This window comes from Physeter macrocephalus, chromosome 6 (assembly GCF_002837175.3).
Source record: "Physeter macrocephalus isolate SW-GA chromosome 6, ASM283717v5, whole genome shotgun sequence".
NCBI classification, from domain to species: Eukaryota; Metazoa; Chordata; class Mammalia; order Artiodactyla; family Physeteridae; genus Physeter; species Physeter macrocephalus.
This window is the reverse complement of record NC_041219.1, coordinates 1,359,901-1,368,371: the sequence shown is the minus strand read 5'-3', so window position 1 is coordinate 1,368,371 and position 8,471 is coordinate 1,359,901. Positions and strand designations below refer to the sequence as shown.

At 44.9% G+C, this 8,471-nt stretch overlaps 1 non-coding gene across 1 annotated transcript; it reads right to left on the bottom strand.

The window, feature by feature from the left end:
* Window positions 1-2,885: 2,885 nt before the first annotated feature.
* LOC112064745 (U8 small nucleolar RNA) lies at window positions 2,886-3,016 on the bottom strand. The gene has a single exon (XR_002891644.1). It is a non-coding gene; the product is annotated as a U8 small nucleolar RNA (small nucleolar RNA).
* Between the last annotated feature and the right edge of the window lie 5,455 nt (window positions 3,017-8,471).

Sequence of the window (8,471 nt, the reverse complement as noted above, 5' to 3'; positions counted from 1 at the left end):
CCCTCCCTATCCCACCCCTCTAGGTGGTCACAAAGCACCGAGCTGATCTCCCTGTGCTATGCGGCTGCTTCCCACTAGCTATCTATTTTACATTTGGTAGTGTATATATGTCCATGCCACTCTCTCACTTCGTCCCAGCTTACCCTTCCCCCTCCCCATGATTTTCTTACATCCTCAAAATTATCCCTATTTTTCTGATGAGATTGCTGAGTCTCAGCAAGATTGGTCCATTGGTCTCCCTCCAAAACCTGCTGCTGCCCTCCTGGCCATGCATTAGTCAACCAGGAGTCTGTGCTCTGTGTGCTCTCCAGGAGGGGAGGAGGAGCTGTTCAGACCCGTGGGACAGCAGGTCCAGAGGCTGAGGCAAGTGCATCTGTGGGTTTCCTGCCCCAGGCGTGTGAGGAGAGGTGCCTGACCTCGTGGAATAAAGATTCACATTATACGACATCAGGATGGCCAGTCACAGCAGGAACACTACAATTCCTGCTTGAGCTCCAAGTCCCAATATTAGATATTTTATACAATTGCTTTCACCCCTCCCTATGACCGTCTCAGATGGGGCACTGTCCTGTCTCCTTCCCTGAAAAACCTCTTCTGCCACTGCTATTCCTTGGTGAGTAACTGGCCCTTGTTGATTCTGTGCTCATTATACAGAAGTTGTCCTCTGCACAATCTCTTTGCTTCGTGGTGGCAGAGTCAGGTGATGTCTTCGCAGTCACGTAACCTGAGGAACACTTCCGCTGCCCCAGTGAGTGCATTGGCCAGAGTCTGCACAGGAGAGTGTAAATCCACTCCTGTGTGCGTAGGTTGTGTGTTGTGCTGTGGAAGTGGTTGAAGAGATGTTGGTGCTTGAGATGAGACCGTGTCTCAAGGGATTTCACATAAATGTTTCTCTAACTCTAATACATTTGTGATGGCCTCTAGGCTCTAAAGTCACAGCCCAGGTGACTGAGCTGGCCTCTGAATCAAATCGGCCTAGCTCACAGCTCATAATTAACCTCTACCAGATGCTGCCTCCTCTTTCTAGAATTTTCTCCTTCTTTCAGGTACTCCTGGGACTTTCCCACATAGGCCCGCCCATCGTCTCCATCCTTACTTGCCATGGTGTTTATTTAGTATAGCTAAGCTTTTCTCAAACTTGAGAAACATACAGAAAGAGTGATGAACTCATACCCCAGTTTAAGAGAAAGTTTAAAGCTGTCACTTTCTGTCGTCACTAGTTATGAACCTAGAAGCAAATGTGGGCACTAAAATTAAATGGCAGTGCTTGGATATGAGGTAATCACAGATATGATCCAAAATTCCACTTTTTAAAATATGGAAACATTAAATATATTTAATATTAAAGCATTGAAATAAAAAAATAAAACTTTATAACTTCTCACTGCATCTCCTGGGAATTCATGGCTGCAGCTTCAGAAATACCTTCAGAGGTGAAGCTCACTTTCCCTTTCTCACAGGTGGGCCCAGAGAGGCCCCTGTGGACTCTGTGACAGGAGACGCCGTGTGTGTGTGTGTGTGTATCTGTGTGTGTGTGTATCTGTGTGTGTGTGTCTGTGTGTGTGTCTGTGTGTGTGTGTCTGTGTGTGTGTGTCTCTGTGTGTCTGTGTGTATCTCTGTGTGTATCTGCGTGTGTGTGTCTGTGTCTCTCTGGGAGCCAAACTATAACCTCATCAGAAAGTAAGCTGCCTTAAGTGCAGAAATGTGGACTGTTTTGTTCACTGATGCATCCCTAGTGCTGAGCGCAGTATCTGGCACAGAGCTGCTTATAAATATCTGTTGAATGAATGAGGCCACTTAGACACAATATTCATGAAGTTAAATGCATACTTTCAATCCCCTAAGGGCCTGGTCTGCTTTGTTCTCTTCTTGAGGCTGCAGATAATAAGAGGATTGTTATCTACAAGGGAAAGGAAAACACGTTATAGGTCATCTGGAAACTGTCCTTGAAAATCACAACACAAACCACATTAGCATCTCCTAGAGAGCATCTCCTTCGCGTGCAAATTTGACATTCAACTCATCCAGTCAAATAGTGTCCTAAGAGTAATTTGTACCACTAAGAAACGTAGTCGCTACAGGTTTTTTTCCCCCCAGCTCCACCTGTTGGAAATACTACCTCCTCTACCAAAAATAAAGAAGGAATTTTTTTTTCCTAAACCACCTTAGCTGAAAGCACCCAGAGGACCTACTCGCAACTCCCTCTGGGGCTCATGGTTTCTATTTTTAATCGTGCAGTGTGCAGAAAGAAAAACAGCTCTCAAAGAAATTGCTTTGCGGAGAAACTGTAAACATCCTCTGGTTTCTACACGTGAATGTGGGAGAGAAGTGGACTTTTCAGAAATCAGGAATGACAAGGGAAGAACGGCATTTGAATCGCCCAGCAAAAACCAAAACCAAAACCTAATTACTCTCCTCATCCTCTGTGTCCTGTAAATTACTCACCAGGCAGCTGCAAGTAGGAAGCCCAATTTCATACCGAGTGATGGAGCAAATCTTCCGTGCGGGCAAACATTCAGTAAGATGGGAGGGTGACTCATAGACCGTTCTACCCATTGTTGGAATGCGTGCCCACCTGCCTCTTCAAGGGCTGAAATAATCCGTTGTCACGCTACTGCAGGGAAATCTAATTGCAGCCTTGGTCCTCCAGCCCCTCTTGAGTTGCTTACTCACAGCCTCGGCTTTAATGACATAACACTTGGAGGGAGAAACACAGAAAAGACAAAGCCTATGTTGGTCTTTCAGTAGAAATGGAAATTGATCAGAGTTCAGTCACATGCTTGGTCGTCGGGGGACCATGTGTGGTATCACCCGATCACCCGGAAACTTGCTTCTATGCCTATTGCCAGGGCCCACCCCAAACTCTCTAATTATTGAGTGCAACCCCCAGGAAGATGTACGTTTTGCAAGGCCCGATCACGCACAGCCGTTAATCACGAATCATGCGAGCTCCAATCATCATGTTCTATTCTGTCCTCCGAAAGGAGGAACAGGTAAGGATTATCCTACCTAACGATGGGAAGACGTACATTTTAATCAGCTCTCCCCGTGATGACCTATGCCTGCAAATGTTTGAAAGTACCAGTCTAGAGTCACATCTGCCACACTGAACCTTGTGAAAGTCAAACTCAACTATATGGATGAATAAATACGTGTCACATTCCAGTGCATGGGACTCTTTCCTCAGGCCCCAGACTCTGCTTCTGAATCCCAGCCTGTAGCAGCCACTATCCGGCGGGACCATCGGTGTGATAGCAGCTCCCAGCAGACAGCCTCACCAAAGACTCCTCATTCCCAGATTTCCTGATCTGGACCCAAGCTCTGAAACCCTCACAGGGCATTCTGCTACTAACTACAGTCGGAATCAAACGGAGCCGGTCATGCAATTTGGACCGTATGCCCTACCCACCTGGTAGACCCTGATGCCTAGCCTAACACCCTAGTCTACCATGGGGAAGCATCTGCTTCTTTGGGGACCTCTGTGCCTTGTGTCCCATTCCTAGACGTGCTGGGGCTCACTATCCACGAGGAATCCCAGAGATAGAAACCTTTCAGGCAAAGGTTTATCTTAGATGTGCGTTTGGGCTGAGTTCAGAAGGTTGGGTGTGATCACGGTAGGGAGAGAAGGAGGCAGTCAGGGTGGAGCCTGTGAAAAGGAGCCAGCAGAGCTGAAGGGTATTTACCGCAGTGTCACCAGGCAAGGAGACACCACAGAGGAAAGGACAGTCAGCTGTTGTTGTCTCTTCATTACCAGTTTATCCCCAACCCACGAGCTCCTATTTCTGACCCTTCCAGGATTAGATGTAGGGGGAGGAGCTACAGAAGCAAAGGTGATTTTACATTCACAAGGCAGGTGCACTGGAGGATTTGGCATTGGTACCACTGGCTTGTGTGAACAACGAAAAAACACCTCTGTGTGTGTGTGTATGTATCTGTGTGTGTGTCTGTGTGTATATCTGTGTGTGTGTGTGTCTGTGTGTGTCTGTGTATCTGTGTGTGTCTCTGTATATCTGTGTATGTGTCTGTATATCTGTGTGTAGGTGTCTGTGTCTTTGTGTGTGTCTGTGTGTGTGTCTCTGTATATCTGTATGTGTGTGTCTGTGTGTGTGTGTGTGTGTGTATCTGTGTGTGTGTGTATCTGTGTGTGTGTGTCTGTGTGTGTGTCTGTGTGTGTGTGTCTGTGTGTGTGTGTCTCTGTGTGTCTGTGTGTATCTCTGTGTGTATCTGCGTGTGTGTGTCTGTGTCTCTCTGTGTCTCTGTGTGTCTGTGTGTGTCTGTGTCTCTGTGTGTGTCTCTGTGTCTCTCTGTGTGTGTCTGTGTTGTGTCTGTGTGTGTCTGTGTGTGTGTCTGTGTGTGTGTCTGTGTGTGTCTCTGTGTGTCTGTGTCTGTGTGTGTGTGTGTGTGTGTGTGTGTGTGTGCACGTGCATGCAGGAGGAGAGCAGGGATGTTTTGGCTGACATTTATTGAGTGCTGTCTTTGTACAAGGCTGGTTAAGCACATTGTATGTTTTATTTACTTAACCCTCCTCCCAAATCCTATGAGCTGGGTGCTGCTCTTAGCTCTGCTTTTCCTGATGAAAAAATGGAGACTGAGCGAGGTTAAATCATTTGACCCAGGTCACAATTAGTAAGCAGCAAAGCACTTGTCTAGGGTCAAAGCCGGAGCTCCTAACATGAACACCTCGGAGATTGGCTTGCTCTCTCTCTCTCTCTCTCTCTCTCTCTCCCTCTCCCTCTCTCCCTCTCTCTCTCTCTCTCTCATGAGAGGTGGCAGCGCAGCCTGCCTTTGTCCTCCTCACTTTCTTTTGCCACTTCTAGCTGTCCCAGCACTGATTCTACAAAAAGCAGCTTCAGCTTTACTCACAGAGCCATGCCAGCATCGAGACATGAAGAGTGCTTACGAAACACTTGTTGGTTTGTCATGGGGGGCAAAATGCTTTAAACAATGGGCTCTGTGTGTGTGTGTGTCTGTGTGTGTTATTGTTTTTTTCAATGATCCTTATAGTTCTGGTCCCCATTTTATGAATAATTGAGTACTGGCTGGAGTAAATCCAAGCAAATTAACTTTCTATTATTGACAGCAGAGCTAGGAGACCAAAATCAGGACCATATCCCCCAAATAGGCCCTCACACATTCTCCTCCTCCCCTGGGACCAGCTAGTCTGTGAGAATCTTGCAGAGACAAAGCCCCTACATTTCTGTTATGAGGGTAAGTTTTGGGACAAAAATGATGAGGCCTCACTGGTGAGAGACATCCTTTCTGGTCTGGGGAGGGTGGGCTCCATGCCTGACTGTTGGGCTCTTTCCCTTGTCCTCCTTCAGGATTTCAAACAGGCAGGGAAGGACACGAGGGCTACCGCCATTGTCTTCCTGAACAATAACTTCAGCACCCCACCTCTGTCACTAAGGCTCCCTGAGGAGAGATTTGATGGAAGCAGCATATGTTCAGACATGATTAAACCTGCTCACTTAAAGAGGCATTAAAGGCAGGAAATGAAAAAGAGATGAGCCATATTACTCTACCTTTGGGGCCCCAGGTAGTATATTTACGGCCACCATGAGGTAACAACATGGAAGGGCTCCAAAGATTGGCATGATCTAACCTGCTTTCCGGTCTAGAATCCTCTCCTTGGGGGGGCTAAGTGCTGTCTGGTGCTAAATGTTTCCAGTCAGGGAACTTCTAACCTCTCTCTCGAGACACTCCTGAGTAAATTAGTGGGTCCAAGTCTTCTCTTTCATTTCACTTCATTGCCATTGCTTATGCTTTGGGTATCAAGCTAAATAAGTCTTCACTTTGGTGGGTTATACCTTTCAAGTATTTGCTGTCTGTTATCATGTTCCCTGAAGTCGTTTCTGGGTCCCAGCTCTGTGTTTTTGGTGTCTTTAAGTTCTCCTCATAAATCAGCCCCCCCCCATTTGCTTCATCATTTTTATTGCTTTTCTCTGAACTCTCTCCATCTGTCTACATATTTCTCATGCTGGGTGTCTAAATATAATTTGCCAGACTAAAAGCCATCTTTGGAAGGACCTCACGAATTAATCTCCTGTCCTAAATCCTTTCAAAGGGTCTTGGGTATAGTTCTAAATACCACTGACCTGTTTACCCCACAAATGCATAATAAATATCCCCTAGAACAACATGATAATGTTTGTCATGGGGGTGCATGTCACAAGACTTCCTTACAGGAAAGGCTATACACTTTCCTAGGGCAATTGTGTTATTTGTGGTTAAGGCTGGACACCAGTCCACAAAATATACCTAATCAAGTTTTTAAACTTTCATAAACCCCAGTGTGAGCAAAAGAGAGGTAAAAGGGGAACCCTCACACACTAATAATGTTTGTGTGAATTGATATAACCTTACTGTAGGGTAATTCCACAATGTGCATCCAAAATCTTTACGAAGTACACGCCCTTTGACCAAATGCTAAGCAATGAGGTTCCTTATAGTAAGTTATCCTATGAAAATAATTGAAAAGAGGACAAAGATGTATGTACAAGGAGGTTTACCCAAGTATTATTTATAGTATATATTATTTATAGTAGTAGGAAAATATTAGAAATACCCCAAAATTTTTAAAAACAGTGATTAGGTAACTATAACTGAAAAAAGGCACAAGGATGTAGATACAAGGATATTTAGCCCAGTATTATTTATAGTAGTGGGAAAAACTGGAAAAAGCCTAAAATTCCAATGTACGGTGATTGGTTAAACAAATGATGGTCCAGCTCCATATTTATTCACACAGAAAGATGCCTCCGGCACACTGAGCCCAAAGATCCTCTTACAAAGAAGGAATCATAGTGTGATCCCAATTTTATTTAGAAAAATTTCTACCTCTATGTTCCTGTAAACATAGCAAAAGGTCTGGAGAAAAATATTCTATAGTATTCATAGTGGCTATCTCTAAGTGGTGGGCTGAGGGTGTATGATTCCATCCCAATGAGCCTGGTTACTTGTAAAATGAGCAAAAACAGTAAAGTTTTTTCTTTTACCTTTTAAAATTTCAATTATAACCTAATCAGGGTTTACTGAGCTTCTACTACATGCTAGAGCACAAAGATAAATCAGGTGGCTTTCCCTGCCTCAGGTAAATGTGCAGCTGCATGCAGTGCCATGAGGGCATGCAGAAGACTGGCCACACTGAGGAAGGGGTCACAGTGGGGCCTGGGAGGATGGGAGAGGCTTTAGAGAGGAGGATATTTCAATCAAACCTTAAAGGATGATCAGACAAAATAGAGAGGAGAATTCCAAGTCCAGGCAACAGAATCAGTCAAGCACCCAAAAACACACAGAGGGCAGCAAAGGGTCTCGCATGGCTGGAGTGGCAGGTACTGGAAAGAGGTCTGGAAGAAAATAACGCTGGAAATGTGGGCAGGGCCTTGAATGCACACTCAGCATTATCCGCTTAATCCTGTAAGCAGATAGAAGCTGTGGATTTTTAAGTTAGGGTCAAATGTGGACAGATGTGTATTTTAGAAAGACAACTCTGGGGCAGCAAGGAGAATTGATTGGAGTAATAAGGCTGGAAACAGGCCAGTCTGAAAGCTATGACAATAATCTAAGTTAGAGCATTGAAGGGAGAGGGGTGGACCAAAACAAAAGACATTTTTTCAGAGACAGAATCGAAAGAACTTGGTAGCTGAGCATAGATGTTGAAGCCTGACTGTTCAAGGTTCAAACCCTGGTTCTACCACTTACTGGCTATGTGATCTTGGGCAAGTTACTTGACCTCTCTCTACCTTAGTTTCCTCATCTGCAAAAAATATGTGGGTAACAATAGTATCCATCTTAAAAGATTGTTATAAAAATTAAATTAGTAAATATATGTGACATGCATGTAACATGGTTCCTAGCATCTAGAAAGAGCTCGTGTGTAGCTGTTCTTAAGCTTTAGCCCTTATTCAATAATAATTGCTAACATGTATGGAGGCTCGATTCTGAGCCTGCTGCTGAGCTCCATGCTTTACATACATTTTCTCTACCCACAATGGCAAGTGCTTTTAACAGAAGAGGAAACAGACTTGGAGACATATGTGATGTGATCAAAGTCACAGAGCTCTCCATGTCTGCAGAAAAGCTGGGTCTCCCCGAACCTGTCTGGGGTCCAAACCTGGCTCTTTCCTCTAAACTTGCTTAGATTGCTGGGAGGTGAGGATGCGAAACAACTCAAGGAGGGCTCCATGATTTCTAGTTAGGGAACTAGACAGGTGGTGATGCCATTGACCCAAACAAGAAAAAGAAAAGGAGGCTTTCAAGAACCCTAGAGAAAGAAGACCTCTTTCAAGGTATCTAGTTCAACCTACATTTATAATTTCAAATTTTCCAAATCTCGGGCTTTAGCCCTCTCTTCATAACATGCTGTCTCCTGAGTATCAAATTTACTTTTTAACTTAAAAAAACACTTCCGGGCTTCCCTGGTGGCGCAGTGGTTGAGAGTCCGCCTGCCGATGCAGGGGACACAGGTTCGT